At 42.6% G+C, this 19559-nt stretch overlaps 1 long non-coding RNA gene across 1 annotated transcript; it reads right to left on the reverse strand.

The window, feature by feature from the left end:
* Nucleotides 1-10455: 10455 nt before the first annotated feature.
* LOC109738085 (uncharacterized) lies at nucleotides 10456-16330 on the reverse strand. The gene is made up of 12 exons (XR_012189270.1): nucleotides 16092-16330; nucleotides 15721-16019; nucleotides 15125-15244; nucleotides 14849-15003; nucleotides 14572-14673; nucleotides 14398-14504; nucleotides 13668-14323; nucleotides 12986-13269; nucleotides 12797-12906; nucleotides 12656-12709; nucleotides 11383-11501; nucleotides 10456-10689 (listed from the first exon to the last, which is right to left on the reverse strand). It is a non-coding gene; the product is annotated as an uncharacterized lncRNA (long non-coding RNA).
* Nucleotides 16331-19559: the final 3229 nt, after the last annotated feature.

Genomic DNA, 19559 nt, shown 5'->3' on the forward strand with positions numbered 1-19559 from the left:
GAGCCGGTGGGAGGGACTCATGTGTACGCACGTGCTCGAACTTTGATATGGAATCTCACCATGATCCACACCGTATAACAAACATGCCAAGATGAATCCACCTTTGGTCAAATGCCTCTCGTTGTCGGTGGAAACTAAAAACCTTTGCGGGCTAACGAATGGGCACATTGCTGATAACCGCGTGAGGGAGTGTCCAAGAGGACCACCAATATATGCATGTGGCCCGAACATGTATGTATGAAAGGGTTGTGTAATGTTTTAAACAACCAATTCACGACTTTGACGTGGCATATATGACTCACACAGTGATCAATATCCCACACACAGGCTCATGACTCGTAGTGTACTGCCGGACCCCCCTCCCCTCCCCCCCACACAAACACATCCCCGCACCGCCGCCGCCACTCTGAGGCATGTCGAACTTTTTTCTGAAGTGAACATGTGACCAAAGGAGTGTCGTGTTAAAATTTTAAAAAACACAGAGATCATTCAACCATTTTTATACATTGATTGATTTCCTAGGGATTTAATGCGCAAAAATCAATTTTGAGCTACATGTGCACCAAAATGTATTGCAAAATCATATGTCTGTCCCTGGGTGCATGTTTCCTCGTGCAATAAATTTCAAAACATTGAGAATATTGATTTTTAAATTCAGTAAATCCAAACTTAGTTGAAATTCATGAAACTTATCATGGTGTCATATGGTCATATGGACACCAGTAGACTGTGATATTGTATTTGTTCGTCAAATTTGAGACAAGTTTTGATATAATGTTCTTACAAACGGGAGATTGTTAATAATTGGCAACCAATATCGCATACAAATTATTTATTCAGACCATGTGCGTTAGAACAACAATGTACACTTGCCATGTTTCTGTTAAGCACTAAAGCGGCAAAATTAATCATCAAAAAAGAAAAACAATATACGTGCCGCCACGAGCCCCGTGTGCCGTGTGAGCAGGCGTGAGTTGACGGGACGCATGCGTGCAGTCTACCGTGCAGGCAGACTGGGAGGCGTGCGTGCAGGTATGTGAATTGACGGGACGTGTTTTCACTGTGCAGTGTCACTGATAGGCATGCGAGTAGGTGTGTGAAATGATGCTCACTACAAGAAATACGTCAATTGTGACCTTCTCTTAGTGACCCCAGCTGAATTGGTTGTAAATCCACGACCATTTCACTTGGAAGGGCTCAAACCCTGAAATTGCCTTACACCAAATGGTCATAAAGCAGACAAGAGTGGTCGACGACCTTCTTTCTACCTGATTACGACTAATATAAATGGTCATGAGGTTGTGAACGTGGATGCATTGGTACTTAAGGTGTAGCTCGAGGTGGGCTTGGGCCTCGGCGGAACGAGGCCACCTTCTTTTTTCTGTTAAAATTTCCATGTGCCATGTAGGCCTCGGCCCATCCAGGAAGATATGTGGGATGCCCTCATATTTCTAAAAAAAGAAACATATATTCGGCCCAACGAAAAAATGGGAAAATAACAAGTTTTTCATTATTACCATTTGGTGAGGATGGTCAGTTATCTGAAAAAAAATAAGTTTTCATTATTGTCTAAAAAACGGGGTTTTCCTTATAGAAAAATCTCAAAACCAATTAAACAATATAAAATTATAAGAATAGGAAAATAATGAACAACTTTGTGAATCTTGCTATATGGTTTAGCAATTAGAAAACTAAATGTGTAATTCAAAAAATGTTAATGTTAATACGTATTTCAAAAAATGTAACCATGTGTTTAAAAAACTAAATGTGTGTATTTGAAAAGTTTCATGCATATAAAAATGATAATCATAAATAATATTAGATATATATATAAAAGTTTCATGTGTATGAAAAAACAGTCATCAGTATGTATATATGAAACTTTACAATATATATATATATATATATATATATATATATATATATATATATTGATGCTATTTATCACCCAGGGTGCAAAATAAGTTATTTTTCACCCGAGGTAATCTTACGATCACTTCATAATTAAATTACATTTTGAATTCAAATAGTTCAATTCATATTGATTCACTACGTAAATTTTGGTATAAGAAAATAAAAATATAGGTCATAAGACAAGAAAATTTGAAGTTTATGTATATTTTACACTATGTTTTTACGTTTGTAATTTTACATAACATAAAATATTTTTTACGGCGATTATATATTTTCTTACGGTATCTTTTTACATCAGAAATAAGACAAAACTTACGGAACGTAAAATTACAGTGCATTGGTGCCAAAATAGAGGGGTGAAGAATAACTATTCCTCACCCAGGGTGACGAATAGTCAATCCTATATATATATATATGTCACGACCGGTTTTTCAATAAAATAATTATTGAGAAACCAATCCCTGTTACGGACCAGCGAGGAAGAATTCCTTCTCACTGATAGACAATACATTGGTCACAGAAGAAAAAATACCAGGAGTACTAAATATAATACAAAGTTGAGCAGAGACTGCCCAACAATTTATTACATGCACGCCGATAAAACAATATGGCGGATAGGGTGGCAAACTACTAACTCACGATAATGACAATGGTGGAGATATCACCGCGAGGCGAGTGATATGACTCCAGAAGACTACAGCTCTTCGAGCGTCGGAGTGAGGCTCGAGAAGACTTATTGCGGGTGGCGGAAGCGTATACAATACAAGTGACCAATATCCGGGATCGCGCAGGACTGACTGGGACTCCTCTAGGCGTCGGACGCGCTATCAAACTCTTCATCCAAGAGATCGCCTTCGTCAACATCTGGCCAAATCAACAAGCCAGGTGAGTACTATGAAAGTACTCGCAAGACAGTTCGGACATAAGGTATAACAAATGTAAACATGAAACATATGAACAAGTTAACCAGTGCGATCAGACATAGAGATAAAAAATACTGGGTGCCAAGCGAGGGTCTGAATGACGCCTCGAGCGGAAACTACAGAATAGTAATACTGGTGCCAAACGAGTGTCTGAAAGACTCCTCGAGCGGAAAATGCGACATAATAATACAGGTGCCAAACGAGTGTCTGAAAGACTCCTCGAGCGGAAAATGCGGAGTAAAATACAGGTGCCAAACGAGTGTCTGAAAGACTCCTCGAGCGGAAAATGCGGAATAAAATACAGGTGCCAAACGAGTGTCTGAAAGACTCCTCGAGAGGAAAATGCGGAATAATAATGCCACAGTCGGGCGTCGGGGCGACACCACATAAAGGGCTTATAACAGAAAGTAAAGACAGTACATGCCACAGTCGGACGTCTGCGCGACGTCTCATAAAGGGCTTATATTGTAACACAACAATACAATAGTTCGGGAATATAACTTATCACAAGTACGAGACAGATATAAAGTTAGTTCATCCACAGGAATAACAATGAAATTGAATTTACCACTTGAGCTTGTTCATCGGGGAAGTTTTTCACACGGATAGATTTGGATATAAAGTCTACATCACTGATCATGGATATGATGATTTGGAAAGAATTGACTCTGCAGAGTTTGTACTTATCCACAGCCAACGGATTTCAGTAGTCACGGGGACTAGTTCCGTCTACCGTGTTTTGGAAGAAACACGTCTAACCAGTACACACCCAATTTAACCATCCGAAGCCAGGGATCACCCTCGGCGACGTTCAAGAAAAACCTTGAGTCGGGGAGGCTACAACCTCGCGTAGCATGGGATCAAATTTATATACGCGCGCTCTAAGGGGGTGCCCCCCCTCTCGGTCCCAACCGGAAACACCCATGCCCCCTGACCGGATGACTGGCTTTAATCCTGGGCCAAGGTACCATTATCCCGACCTCTCTGTTTGGTGTGTACACGGAAAGAGGTTACCAACTTACTAAACCGCATCCTGGCAATGAGACATGTGGTAGCACGGAAAGGGGAAGGGACGGTAACACGGCTCCAACCATGTTAACGTCGGAGAAGTCGGATGACGCAAGGCTGGCATGCTACAACAGTACCACCTTGCTGCCCTTCATGTCACCACATGATTAGGCCACCTCTCATCAGAGGTCATCGCAACTTTGGAACATGCGGGAAAAGATTGATAACGTGGCTCCAACCACGTTAACGTCGAAGAAAGTCGGATGACGCAAGGCTGGCATGCTACAACAGTACCACCTTGCTGCCCTTCATGTCACCACATGATTAGGCCACCTCTCATCAGAGGTCATCGCAACTTTGGAACAACAGGGTCGTTGCCTTACAAGCAACGAGACATCTTACCGACACTCATATGCCACGCACAAACTTTCACATGAACATGCAAAACATCTGCCATATCAAATGTTCAAACATGCTTGCCTGGTTCGGAGAAGTCGGAGTCTAGCTCGGCGAAGTTCGCGGCTCCGTCACCTCTCCCGGAACCTACGGCAATCACGAAACGGGTATTAACGTGAAAACCAACACATGCACAGAAAATTTGCCAAATATTTCCCAAATAAATCCCATAAAAAACTAGACAAAATTTTAAGAATGTCAGAAAAAGAATCACTCAAAAATACCTTTTTATTAAAAAGTTATAAAGGTTTCTGTCCAGGGACCTTTCTGTAATGAAACAGAAAAGTTCCAGGGTTTTAACTGAGAAAACAGAAAACGGTTTGTTTGGAAATGCGCAAGCGCAAGAGAGAAGACGTATTTTGCCCGAAGGCGTCAACAGAAAACGGTTCGGGGAAATAAAACAGAGGCTGACACACGGGGTCCGCATGTCAGGTTTGAAAAGGCTCGCCGGCGCCCGAAGACGGCGGTGGACGCCGGCGTCGAACCACGGCGAGTTAGGAGAAACGGAGGGTACCAAGAGCTTCAGTGTCTTCTTCCGCGTCGGTGGGTGGTGGACTCGTCCAACGGGGAGCACCACGTCGACGGCGACACTATCTCCGGTGGACGGCGGTTCGGGTGAGGATGGGGAACTCCGGTGGAGGGCTGCAAACTACAAATTGAGGCGCGGGTCAGAACAAGTGATGCAAGGTGAAGCTACTGGCAAGAGAATGGAGGCGGAGGAGCACACACGGGGGCGAATCGGGCTGGATCCCGTGGCGGGTCGCGGCGGCCGGAGTCGAGGAAGGAGACCTCCTCGGGGCTCTTCCAGTGGCTAGGCGTGCTCTAGGGGAAGTGCAGGGCTGGTGGGTGCTCGAGTTGAAGCTCGGGACCTCTATTTATAGGCAGATCGACGGGGTGGTCGTGAACGGAGAATCTCCGGCGAGCGATTACGGCGGAGCAGTGGGTTGGCAGAGGGTTTGAGCGGTCGGGCAGCATCAGTGGATGTTACGGGACTCGTTTTGCAGCTAAACGGAGCTGGCCCTGGCGTAATGGCGTCTGCCCACGGTGCGGTGACCGCACGGGCTCAACGGCGGCAGAGAGCGCGCTCCGCGCCCTGCGGTTCACGACGAGAGCGGCAGCGCATTCGGGGGAGTGGACGGCCACGCGGCGGGCTCCGGTGGTTTGGGCGGCGCTGGGTGGAGTCGTCGGTGCCGTGTCTCCCGCTGGCGTCCGCAAAGCCGTCGCCGGCGTCGGTCACGGGGCGGCGCACCTTCTGCTGCTCGTCGCCGACGCCCGCAAGGTGCCAGGCGCTCGTGCGGTGCAGGAACAAGAGGGCGAGGACGAGGAGCAAGGCGACGCGAGGGTACTGGCGAGATCGATGCCCGTTTCTGAAGAAAACGACAGCAAGCACTGAACTGAAACTCTGAATTTACTGAAACTTGACAGTGACCATGCATTGCAGGTGTTCGACAGTAGGTTTTGGTAAAGAGATGAATTTTTCTGGAGCTGTAACTTGGTGAGGTGACCACTCAAAGCACCCAGGGGCTGCATGAATTTACTTGGAATTTTTGGAGAAGGTTTTGAATGAATTTCACCAAATTTGGCAAATCTGGTCCAAACTTGCAGCTGATGTAGTTTGAAAATTTTGAACTGGAGACCAGTGGATCTTCATGGTTCTAGGTTGAGGGTTCAAAGAACTAGGAGGGGAAAGAAGTTTGGTGGTAAAAGTCCAAACAGAAAATGGAGTTCCTTTGTAAATCTCCAAGAGGTAGAATAGAAGGCAGAAAATATTTGAATAGAATTTGAATGGAAAATAAATACATGGGGAGGTTCAACTTGCTGGATTTGATGCAAATCATGATCCAGAGGTGAGGGAAGGGTTAGGAGAGATCATTTGCACTAGGGCCATGGCAAGGAGGAATTGTTGAAAGTGGCAAAGGACTTTCCAAAAGCCATAGTGCAAAATTCAAAAAGATTTACAAAAGTTATTTTTCCAAATGAAAAACATTTTGTCTTGAGCCCAAATGAAGAGCAAGAACTCCCAAGGTCAAAGGCAGATCTTGGGTGAATCCAAATAAAGTTTTTGCCATAAAGAAAATATATGAGAGGGAGAGTTCTCTTGAAGAAATTTTTTAAATCCCTCCCTTCAAGTCAAATAAAATCTTTTGAAAAATCCAAATAAAAACTTGGGCGTCACAATATATATATACGGTCACGCTAAAGTGAGCGTGAGCGTATTTCGCTAATCGTGCGCTCCGCCAGGCTAAACAGACCGCTCGGTCGAACGGCCCGCTATTATACTTCCACCTCCTAGTAAAATCCCTGGCAAAAAAGTAATGGAACTAAATCCGTTACCAGATGCACCCCTCCCGCAGCCCTCACTAGCCATTAATCTAATGACTCCTAGTAAATTCCTAGGCAAGACATAGTAATGAAATTAAATTCGTTACGTGCTGCATGCACCAGACCCCGACCCGGCTTTGTAGTAGCAATTCAAGTAATACCTTCTCGTAAAATTTGTCAGAAACATAGTAATGGAATTAATTTCATCACTCGCTACCTGCACTAGTCCTTCGCTCCACCCAGTATTAGTTATTCACCTAATTCCTCATAGTAAGATCTTATGGGTAAGAAAGTAACATAACTAAATTCATTACTTTCTCCTCTAGACGTGGGCATGTCCAATACGTACTACATTCCTCATAGTAAAATCCTACGCTAACTAGTAGACTGCCCGTGCGTTGCCACGGGCTTTTGAAATAGTTTGCAGAGTTACATGTTAACTTTATAAGGTCTCGCCCCGTCGTAGATCCAGATCCCCACCACTGATTCCACCCCGCCTAGGCCGCCGCCTGCCGCCGCGCTGCCCCATCGCGTTCGCGTTCGCTCCGGCCGCCCCGACCCCGCCCGCCTCCGCCTCCGGTCCATCCTCCGCCCGGCCCCGCTCCGTCCGCCTCCTTTCCAGCCCTGCTCCGTTCGCCTCCTCTCCGGTCCGTCCGCCGCGCCGCTCCGTCCGCTTCCGCCCCGCGCCGCCGCCTCGCTCCGTCCGCCTCCGCCCCGCGCCGCACGTCGCCGCCCCGCTCCCCGCTCGGCCGCCGCCCGCTCCTCGATGGCGCCGAAGAAGACGCCGAAGGGAAAGTCCGGTTTCTTCGGCATGAGGGCGAAGCCCTCCGGGAACTTCGGACTGGAGTTCTCCGATGCCGGGCAGCGTTGGTGGCTCGGCATGTATCCCACCGCCGATGAGGCTGCTCGTGCCTACGACGTGGCGGTGTGGCGTGCCGGACGGCCGAAGACGGATCTAAACTTCCTGGAGGTCGAGTCCCAGGCGGTGGCAGAGTGGCTCGTACCGCAGGGCATCCGGATGGAGGAGATGCCGGCTAAGAAGGCGAAGAAGAGACCGGCGATTGTTGTCGCTCCCGGCGAGAGCGACGAGGCGATGATGGCTTGGTTTGCGTGATTTGCAATTTGCTGCAAAGCCATCTCTAATGAAATGCTATTTGCTACATTTTTAAATAGGAAAATTATTCCGATCAGCCAGCCATAACTCAACAGACCAATCTCTAATGAAATGCTATTTGCTACATTTTTTAAATAGAAAAATTATTCTGATCAGCCAGCCATAACTCAACAGACCAATCCGAACCCATATTTTCTAAAGTAAAAAAAATATTCCCTTGATAGATCAAGATGCCAAAGTGTCGTTTGCCCGACTGCAATGTTCCTATACACGCAGAGCAAATTAATTTTCAAATCAAGGAATTAAGAAAAGGAAGAATATCATGATGTTCATGGCACTTGCGAGGTCTGCCATGCTACCATGGCATCGTCTTTTTAGTCTCTACCCACATGCCGAGTTGAGAAATAATCTTCCGATATACCCACTGTTAACACACTCACGTACATAATGGCCCTTGGCTGATTGATTTGGCTGGCTGTTAACACAAGCACACAACACACAAAATCAGTCAATAGCCACACGTATGCATTGTTTATTTTATTCCAATTGTGATGCAATCGTGACACCTACACGCCCCGTCCGCTCGCCCATCACGGTAATTGCCTACTCGCCGCTGGTGCCAACCGCTCGACCTCGCCACCGCCGCTCACCACTCAGTCTCCACCGGCTGCCCATTGCCTCTTGCGCCACCCGCGCGCTCGCTCGGCCCAATGTTGTTGATTGGAATGCGGGACCGAAGGTAATCCATGGACAGGTTTTAGTTCTGCTTGGCATCAATCTTTGGTACTTGTCAATCCATCTAACGCACAAAAAAATCGACTCTCAGACAGAAAAGTGATCTAACTCTATTGATGAGCACAACAGTACATACCATCCCATCATGATGTTGCCATCTCTCACACTTGATGATTACATCTTGTTATTTACAACATGTACACCATCGGGCGATTGCTTTATTAGAAATATATTTACACAATATGATCAGAGCAACATCAAGGAGTCGGATGCTGGTGCACAGATTCTCCTCAAATTCCACATGCAACCCTTGTAGAGAAGAACGACATATTTTCCTTAGGTGATTTTTGACCGAGCTCCTACAGAAAAATTCAAAGAAATCATGAGGAGCATGGAGCCAGGCAAACTAATCAGAGTAAATCATGAGAGGAGAAGCCTCTCAACCTACTACAGAGAATCGAGTCAACATTAATTCGTGTAAGAATTAAACCGTAATGTAGATCAACAACCCAGTAGTTGATAAAATAACCCTGACACAACCCATTAATACAATATATGGTCACAGGAAGTAGATTGAGATTGTGCAGATATCATGATCTACGAACCGTATCTACGAATATTGATTGCAAAGTCACAAACAGAACCTCCTCACATCACAAAACAAATGTTTCATCAACAGAAACTCTAGCGAATGCCAATTGGATTATAGAAGTAAGATAGAGACATCGAAAAAAAAAGATAATTCAAAGAGTATATATTCTATTTTCTTACTTGACATCACAGAGAATGCAAGTCATATTGAGATACATCTTACCCTTCTATAAATTGACTGCAAGGCACAATCCCCAGCAAAATATACAGAATGAATTGCTCTTATGGTCCAAGTATTGCATAAATAGTTATATACATACTATTCAACAGTGAGCATAAACATGGCATGTACTACCAAAATCCCTTGGATATGGAGCTTAGTCTGCATGTCTATTCGTCTTGTTTCCCTAGTACAATGCCCATGCGTTGCCACGGGCCTTTTAAATTTTTTTTCTGATTGCATACATAAGCATAATGCACTTCCAATTTCACATGTATAGAAAAAATTTACAGTAACAATCGAAAAATGCACTTGATGCAATGTATTTTCATTATTCCACTTCACTTGCATCTCCTAGTAGAACGCCCGTGCGTTGCAACGGGCTATATTGACGACTTCTTTTTTTTTACGTCAAAGCACTCTTCTTTTCTTCCATTCTTCCTTCCCCCAATTAAAAATGTTTCTCAGAGTGATATGTGAATGGATAAATTTACAACGATACTAAAATATGAAGGACTAAAACCATATTTATGGAAGAACATATTTCTACAACACATTCGACATGAAACTTATGGTGTTTGATAGATTGGATAAAACACGATGCTGACTTAGCACCAAAACTCATTGATATTTCAAAACATGGTTGTCGTACCATTGTACCTGAAAGATCTGTCTCCCCCTTCCTCGCTCCCTCTCTAGTAGCCGTCTCATGAGCCGGTCGTCATTGTTGCTGTTGATGGCGATGACAACAATGAGGAGGAACACCACAAGAGCTAGATGTTCTTGACCTCTTCCCTATGGTAACTGCCGCCTCTGCATTGGGTGTCGTTCATCAACACCACCGCTGCGCCAGCTACTACTTGTATAGAAAATAAGAAGATAGAAACTTTGTGTGTTGGGTGGGCTTGAATTTGAAATTATAGCCTTATAGGAGGAAAACTTATATGAAATATGCTACAAAAATATCATCTTGTGTTTAAAGCCATGGAAACAAGATCTTTAATAAGGCCATGAGAAGACATGTGCAAAGCAACATAGTACTAAGGTGACTATGCTTTGCCATGGATTCAAGAAAGACATGAAAGTCCAGCTATAGTAATTTTCTCCTACACATTATGTGTAATTTAGACATAGATCTATTCAAGTCCAAAAAGAATAGTGATGAACACTGATTTATCACAATTTTAATCACAACACCTGTTTAAAAGATCCAGGGAGAGAAAGAGATCCATCCGGGGAGCAAGCATGTGTCGTTTATGACGGCCAAAGTGCAAAAGTAAAAAGGAAAACGACCAGCAACACCACCACAACCCAGTTCTCCTTCTAGCACCTCGTTGGGTCTTTTTTGTTGCAGCCGAGATGTAGGGGATTGCAAGCACCCTGCCTAGAGGATTCCAGAATGAAACCTGCAATATATAAAGGCAAACAGAAAATCATTAAAGGCAATCTTAGAGGTGCAAAATCATCAAGGTATGGATGCCCTCATAGAGAGACTTCTTGTCATCAAAACCGACAAGGTACAACTTGCGTACTCACACAGCTCCCACCGTCTAATTTTACTTTTTACCAATCCAAATTATTTTTAAGGCTTCATTGGTATGCTGCAAAATCACACACATGTATAGAAATTACCATTACAATTTGTGTGGCATTCATAGAAGTTACTCCCTCCGTCCCATAATATAAGAGTGTTTTTGACTCTAGTATAGTGTCAAAAACGCTCTTATATTTTACGACGGAGGGAGTAGAAAAAAATGCTAATCCAGTTTAGCTTGATTGGTTACCTTGGTAAACCCACATGTCATTGAAATTAATTATACCTTTTCTAATTTGGGAAGGAATGGGGAAAACATTTGTAGTCTGCACAGTTGTTATATGTAGATGTATTGTCTACCCAACAAAGGCCTTTTTTAGGAGAAAGGCGGGAGCTTTGCCCAATTCATTAAGAGAGGAAAATAAAATTACAGAATGGCCCTGTTTATGAGGAAAACAAGGCCGAAAACCACGCGATTTAAAAGGGAAAATTGTGCAAAGCCCCGAAAAAAGAAGAGAAACAAAAAAGAAACAACAATTCGACATCAGCCAACTCGAAACTATACCACCAACTTGCCCACACCCCAGAGATGAGTGGATGAACTCTTCCGAGATGCCTTCAAGAAGGATAACGACGCCCAAGGGCGCTGCCGTTTCCCTCCTTTTCCCGCTAGGATCGGAAATCCTGTATTTTCCATATCCATACAATCGAGTCATTAGGTTTTTGAAATAGTGTAATGGAAAAAGAAGTGCTTCGAATCATTGCTATTTGACTCAGACCTGTTCTGAAAAAGTCGAGGTATTTCGAATTGTTTGTTGACACGGACAAAGTAAGTCGCGGTCATCGACCCCCTTCGAAGACTTAAGATTTCGCCCAGAGTGACCCACAACAGCTGGCAGACCTCAGGAGATGGCCGCCCACACCAACAACCCCCACGGCAACCCTTAAAACCAGCAAGCCATGGTCTAGTGAAGAGGAGGAACTCATCGATGACAACTCCGGAGAGGAGGGAGCTACAACGCCATGGTCGCTGGTATCCTTCAACGCCCATCAAACCAAGACTTTCACCCTAAGCCCCTCGACCTAACCCAGCCCCGAGGAAGGAACTCAGCCACCGCCGATCGAGAGCAAGCCAAGACCACGCTATACGGGCAGCAGCAAACCATGACCACCAGTTCCGAGAGCCCTTCGATCGATCCGCACGACCAACATGGAGGCGAGTCAACACCAACGCACAACACAACACAACCGAGCCTCAGATACACCACGAAAGCCAAAGCTCACGCAGTAAGCACGGCCCGTACGCAGCCAACCATGCACATGTCACAGTATCCAACGGCCAGCCCCATGGCCGGAGCGGACAGATCGGGACCGCCATGATCTGAGCCTTCGAGCCCGCTCCCAGGCAGCTGCCCCAGCAACCGAGTCGCCCACGCCTCCTAGGCCACCGACCTCACCACATCCGCCGACGCAAGAGGCACGACACCGCGCTGGCCGTCGCCCTCCGCTTGCCGCCCGCCCCATGAGCTCCCCAACTCATGGAGGACACAACCGCGGAGAAAAGGAACCGTCCCCGCCGCCGCCCGCTCGGCGACGGTGAGGGGAGGAGGGTGGGGGTCGCCGGGCTTAGGGTCGCCCATGGGGATGGAGTGACATGGGGCTGGTCGGCATTTCACTGTCAAGTTGTTTTATCATTTCCAACAAAGGCCTTTCATGCAATATAATTGGGCTATTAAGTTCTAGTATCGATCATACTGTGAGAACAACAAAAAAGAGCATATTGTATACAACGCCACAATAATGATATCATAGACATACATAAAAGTACATGTTAGTACCTTGAGCATTTTAATCCCTTCCTCGTACGTTAGCTTCAACGTTTTCTCTAGGTACTGTATATAAATTAGAAGAAGTTGAGACAGTAAATTAAGCAAAAGCACACATATAACAACACAAAACAGTAAGGAGTAATGTCTTACCTTCAGAGGTTCAAATGGATACTGCCTATTTATTGTCTCGAGTTCCTTCTGACAATTTTCATTTGGGTGTTTGAATATTGCTACAATTAGCAATCTATGATATCACAAACCTGAAAACAAAAATCAGTACTTGGTCAGCATCGCTTCAATAGACAAACTAAAGAAATATTTCCTCCAAATCTTCCTTGCCTCAAAGTAGTGCTTCTTAATCTCCATTTCTGCATCCAACCCAATAAACTCACACAGATGCCTGTGAGTGTTTGATTTTTCTGATCTAAATACCGGACCAGCCTCAAACACGCGCCCAAAGCCACCACAGATGCTCATTTGCTTATATGATTGTGGAGACTGCGCTAAACAAGCAGGCTGGTAATTGTACGCCAGCTTGAATGGAGATGCACCAAGTTCACTTGATCCACCAATCAACTTTGGACTGTGGATCCCAAGTCCGAGAACAAAAACTCGCTGAAAGTCTGCATGTGTATCCAACAATCATGACATGTACTCCCTATGTAAAGAAATATATTTAGTGATCTAAACACTCTTATATTTCTTTGAGGAGGGATTATGGACCAAAAGAAGAAAATAAACATTGCATGCTACAGAAATGGATAATAAAATCTATCTGCATGAGATGCCACATGAATGTCACAAACATAAGCATAGTTTCGATGCACACTATCTCATGCTGCATGTTAAATACAGGTTTGTGCACGTTGCCTTTTGCTGGTAGATGGAGATACTAAGATGAAAAAATGGTCACACAAAAATTGCTTTTCAAATGTTAATATTACCAAGACTAATCCATGAATAAAATGTATGCAACTATGCACAGTAAAGATACTTAAAATAGTTACTGTACTAAACTCACTGATATAGAGCTATCAAAACCGGAGCCAAGGCTCAAATCTTGAACAATGATCAAAGCAGACTTCAGCCTTGTGGTTGCCGCATAGGCTCACCACACTGACAACACCAACTCTCTTCCGTCTTCTCAGTTTCTTGACAAAAAATGATACTGCTATTTGCACATTAGGGAGTAAATTATGCTTCAAGCATTCCTCAAACCAAATCGGCAATATGTAGGCTTAAAATATCAGCAGGCATCCACACAGATTTCTACAGCTGAAATATAGTGTTGTGATTTGTGTACCCATAATGCAGAATAACCTATTGTTCTATTTGGTGGTTAAATAAATAAACATTATTGTTTTTGGCTAGTGCCTGTAGAGCTACTAAATGATAGTCAGTGTCACTGTATATTTCTAAGAAAGAAAATTATAAGACTTCATTGGTTGTAAATAACACTAATTGTATTGGTTGCCACCAATGTCGACTTGAAAAGAAAATTATGGAGCTTCAGTTCATATGCATCTAGTCATATAAAAAAATAAGAACACATGCTTCAGCTCCTGTTAGTTCAGTCACAAAAAAAAATCACCACCAAAAATCAGAAGACAAAGTATCATTGTTATATTTGTTGACTTGATTGATTACTGTAGGTTAACACACCCAACTGGAATTAACCTGCAATAGGATAAAAGAAATTAAGATTTGAGACGTGTGTTATAGGGTTCATAGAAGAGAGAAGAGGGAGGTACCATAGCAAATCATTGGTCGCACAGTTTGACATTCAACTTTCCATTTGCCAATGAGACCTCAGGGATTCATATACATAAACGTTGATTGATATATCAGGTCCAACTCCCTGTAACTCATAAAAGTTACCGGGAAGTCAACTAAAAAACAATTCTCAGTAGAAGCATACGGCTTACCAATAAGGTGGACCAAAGGCCTTTATACAATCCTCTACCACTCTCTTCTCTACAAATTGTAGACAACGTGTGAAAGATGCCCTTGTAATACCTAGTGGTTTTCTGCAGAATTTTATAGACATGAAAGTTTAGCTTACTAAAACCTGTTCCTTTGGCCTGTAAAGCTGCATTGCATGAAAGCGTTAGGTAAAGATGCTCTAAGTTCTAACTGGAAGTTATATTGATTGATTGTTGGCTTAGTGTTATTCACAAATCACAAAAGGAAGAAAAGCATCACCTGTGTTGTCAGGTGATTTCGAACAACATCCAATGGGTAAGTTACAGATGCAGGTGTCACTCACGCTAGACCACCACCAAGTAAACATATAGACACTAACATAATTTGGGCCGTCCATTCCGTGAAGCTGCAACTATATTTTGAAATTTATAAACCTTGCACAAAAAAACATAGTCACGAGAAATCTTGCAAGTTAACATACTAAAATTCAGTGCTGAACTTTTTGTATCGCTCATATCAATAGAAGCTGATGGCGGAATAAGAAAATCGATGTACAATTTTGACAAGATTGCCTTTCGAATATGCCCAAAACACTTCTTGTCGAACAACCCACGAAGCCATGTGCCATATACTACCCTTCCTTAGAGCTGCAACATCTGAATGCATACCTGCCACCTGTCAGATCAGTATGCCACAAGCTCATACAACAAACTTTATCATCAGCATATGGGTTATGTGACAAAAAAATTACTGTATTCAAGAACATTTTCAAGAGATTGCAATTTTGTAGCTATGAACAGCATATGGTACATACAATGAATCCACAGCCAAGGTTTAAGTTTGGACCATGATTGGACAATACAGCGCAGAGTGTTGTAAATTAACAACAATAATAATAGGCCATGACTGTCAACCAGAGATATATTGTTTGGGGCAATCAATTCAAAGCGAGGGAAGAATATATATATCACATTCAGGGAACTAAGTTGATATTATCAGCATCCAATTCCTTTGAAGAATCTATATATGTGCAGTGTGAAGGCAGAAGGAGCACAGCAGCACCATGAAATATAAGAGAAATATTCCTTCACGCTCACAATCCGTGCACACGAGAACGCGGGAGATAAAAGAGGGGGCGGAAAGCCTATTACCTGCAAGAGGATGGAGAGTGGCGAGGATCGAGATGCAGATCTTGCCGACCACGCCGGCGAGGTGTGCGACGGTGATCCAGCCAAGGAGCCGCTGCGCTTGGCAGGGGAAGGCCCTGCCGACGCCATTGAAGAGGACACGGTGGCCGCCGCCAGTCGACGGCAACGGGGACCTGGCCGATATCACCAGGGCCTGGATATCACCTCCATCATCCCAGACACGCCTTCATGGTGGGCATCCTCACGGCCCCTTGAAACCGCAGCAGCTTCTCCTTGCATCCCCGTCGCCAGATCATAGCAAACTGCACACACGCCCGAAGCAGATCAAGATGCGGAAATAACCAAACCAGAAGAAGTGGAGGAGGGATTCGTACCTGGTCGAGGCCATGGACCAGAGGGTGATCTGCGGCGCCCACGCCAGATCGGTCATCATGGCCGCGGGCGAGGGAGGCGGCGGCGACCTCGTTCCCCGGCGGTGGCGGCGGATCCTCTCGGGGCTGGGGCGTCTCCTCTCGGCGGCGGTGGCTCCTCTCGGGGCTGGGGCGTCTCCTCTCGGCGGCGGCGGCGGCTCCTCTCGGGGCTGGAGGCTGAGATGAAACAGATCGAGATTGAGGTTAGTTTTACGTGCGGGGTGAGATACGAAAGAAAAACCAGACGAAAAAAAACCAAACGGAGGTGGGACGAAAATAAATTCGGAACGAAGACTACCAACTGAGACATTAGGAGTAGAGATCCCTTCTTCTACATATTCAACTAATTCCTCATGAATATCTACTACTGAACTATAAAGCAGGCTAGCATAAACAGTGACAAAATTGAAAGGATTACTGGTTGCAGACTAGTCGACCGCCCAGGCGACTACTAGTAAAACTCCCTGGAAAAAAATGTATTACGTACCCTGTTAGCACTGGCCACTCAGCCCACCAGCCTACTAGCAAAACTCCATGAAAAGATAGTAATATAATTAACTTGATTACCATATAGGCTGCTACTCGTAGTAAAACTTACGCCAAAAGTTGTGCCGAGTGGTAATTGCATTACGACTAGAAATTAACCAATTGCTATCAACTGCTAGCTAGGTAGTAGTAATTTTACTATCTCACCATGCAAAGCTATTACGATGCTAGTTAGTAGTTATTTCATTACTACTTACGGTTGCTTCCACACCTTAAAAATCTGGCCGTAAAGTGAATCTTTTCATTACGATATTTACTTTCCTAATTACGCTGGAGGTCCAGCCGTTCGGCGTGGGAGGGTTGGGTCAACCTAATTAGGCGCGTTCGCACATTGGGTCGGCGCGTACGCTAACTATAGTACGCTCGGGCTCACTTTAGCAGTCCTATATATATATATATATATATATATATATATATATATATATATATATATATATATATATATATATATATATATATGTTAATCATTTACTTAATTTTTTCTAACCTATATAAACAATGTTTTATATGTGTACAAAAATGTACAATGTGTACAAACATATGTATGAAAAGATTTTTTTGTTGGGAATATATGAAAAGATGTTAATCATGTATTTGAAAAAAAGTTAACATATATAAACAATATGTACAATGTGTCTTAAAAAATGTAGACATGTGTTCACAATATTAGACATCAAAATATTTATTAAAAATCTTAATGATGCAATTAAAAACCGTTTACTATGTATAAAAAATGTTTCTGGTGTACACAAAATTATTCATAAAATGTGGTCTAATATTCTTTGAAAAATGGAGAAGTTTTTGTAACAAATATTTGCTAGGTCCTTCATAAAAAAAACTCATTTTTTGGCACTCGAAAAATGGAAAATGAATTTCTTCCACAGAAAATGATAACTTCCTTAGGCAACATTGTTTGTCATTCCAAGATGCACCCTTGTGCACAATATAAGATTATTTGAACAAACTATGCCATGAATGTGGCCATAAGATTGATCATTTAGCTTGAAATCCATGGATCTTCACACGTGATAGCTTGTTTCTGAGATTTTTTTATAAAATAACTACCGTATTACAAGTTTATTATTTTTCCTGGTAACTCGGTCACATATAATGACACAATGCAAAAGTTTTCCAATTTTTTGTTTTTTTAATTTTCATGCCCGTTTCAAAATGCGGTCAAAACGACGGGTATGACCGTTTGTAGCTAGGGTTGAATCTTGGAAAAAATTTGGTTTATCTCTGATTAAATAGATACTTATGTATCTAGAAATGAATTTTGGAAAAAATAAAGGGCAAACTATAAGGCAGCTGCAGTTCAAATTCGACCCGCTTTCTACTAAATCTGCGAAAATTTGTCTTTTTCACGAGAGGTGGATCAAAACTTTTGACACGCAACCATTTGGTCAATTGTGCATTAAATATTTCCTAATATTTTAAAAAATTGATTTGGTCCAATTTTGCAACAAATATATGGTAGGTCTTTCACAAAAAAACTCATTTTGGACACTCGAAAAATGGAAAATGAATTTTCCGTCCAAAGAAAAATGAAAACTTCCTTAGGCAACATTGTTTGCCATTCCAAGATGCACCCTTGTGCATAATATGAGATCATTTGAAGAAACTAAGCCATGAATGTGGCCACACAATTGATCATTTGGCTTGAAAGCGATGAATCTTCACACGTGATAGCTTGTTTCTGAGAACACTTTTTTAAAATAATTACCGTGTTACAAGTTTATTATTTTTCCTGGTAACTCGGTAACATATAATGACACAATGCAAAAAATTTCCATTTTTTGTTTCTTTATTTTTCATGCCCGTTTCATAATGCGGTCAAAACGGTGGGCATGACCGTTCCTAGATAGTTGTTAAATCTTGGAATTTTTTTGATGTTTCTATGTTTAAATAGATACTTATGTACCTAAAAATGATTTTTGAAAAAAATAAAGGGCAAAACTATGAGGCAGTTGTATTTCAAATTCGACCCTTCACGAGAGGTGGATCAAAACTTTTGACACCCAACTATTTGGTCAATTGTGCATCAAATATGACCTACTATTTTAGAAAAATTGATTTGGTCCAATTTTGCAACAAATATATGGTAGGTCCTTCATAAAAAAACTCATTTTGGACACTCGAAAAATGGAAAAATAATTTTTCCGTCCAAAGAAAAAGAAAACTTCCTTAGGCAACATTGTTTGCCATTCCAAGATGCACCCTTGTGCCCAATATGAGATCATTTGAAGAAACTATGCCATGAATTTGGCTATAAAATTGATCATTTGGCTTGAAAGCCATGAATCTTCACACATGATAGCTCGTTTCTGATAATACTTTTTAAAAGAATTACCGTATTACAAGTTTATTATTTTTCCTGGTAACTTGGTCACATATAATGACACAATGCGAAGGTTTTCAATTTTATTGATTTTTTTTTGAATTTTTCATGCCCGTTTCAAAATGCAGTTAAAACATCGGGTATGACCGTTCCTAGCTTGTGGTTGAATTTTGAAAAAAATTGGTGCTTCTATGATTAAATAGATACTTATGTACTACAAATGATGTTGAAGAAAGTAAAGGGCAAACTTCCATCTGAATCGACGGAAATTGATCTTTTTCACGATAGGTGAATCAAAACTTTTGACACCCAACCATTTGGTCAATTGTGCATTAAATATGGCCTAATATTTTAAAAAATTGATTTGGTCCAATTTTGCAACAAATATATGATAGGTCCTTATAAAAACTCATTTTGAATACTCGAACAATGGAAAAATGATTTAGAAAAACTCATTTCTCATAACTCTTTAAAAATATTTGTCTTATTTCAGTTGGTCATTATTCCTAAAAACGAAAGTCAAATTTGGTGACAAAATGAGAAGGTTT

Source organism: Aegilops tauschii, chromosome 7 (assembly GCF_002575655.3).
Source record: "Aegilops tauschii subsp. strangulata cultivar AL8/78 chromosome 7, Aet v6.0, whole genome shotgun sequence".
NCBI classification, from domain to species: domain Eukaryota; kingdom Viridiplantae; phylum Streptophyta; class Magnoliopsida; order Poales; family Poaceae; genus Aegilops; species Aegilops tauschii.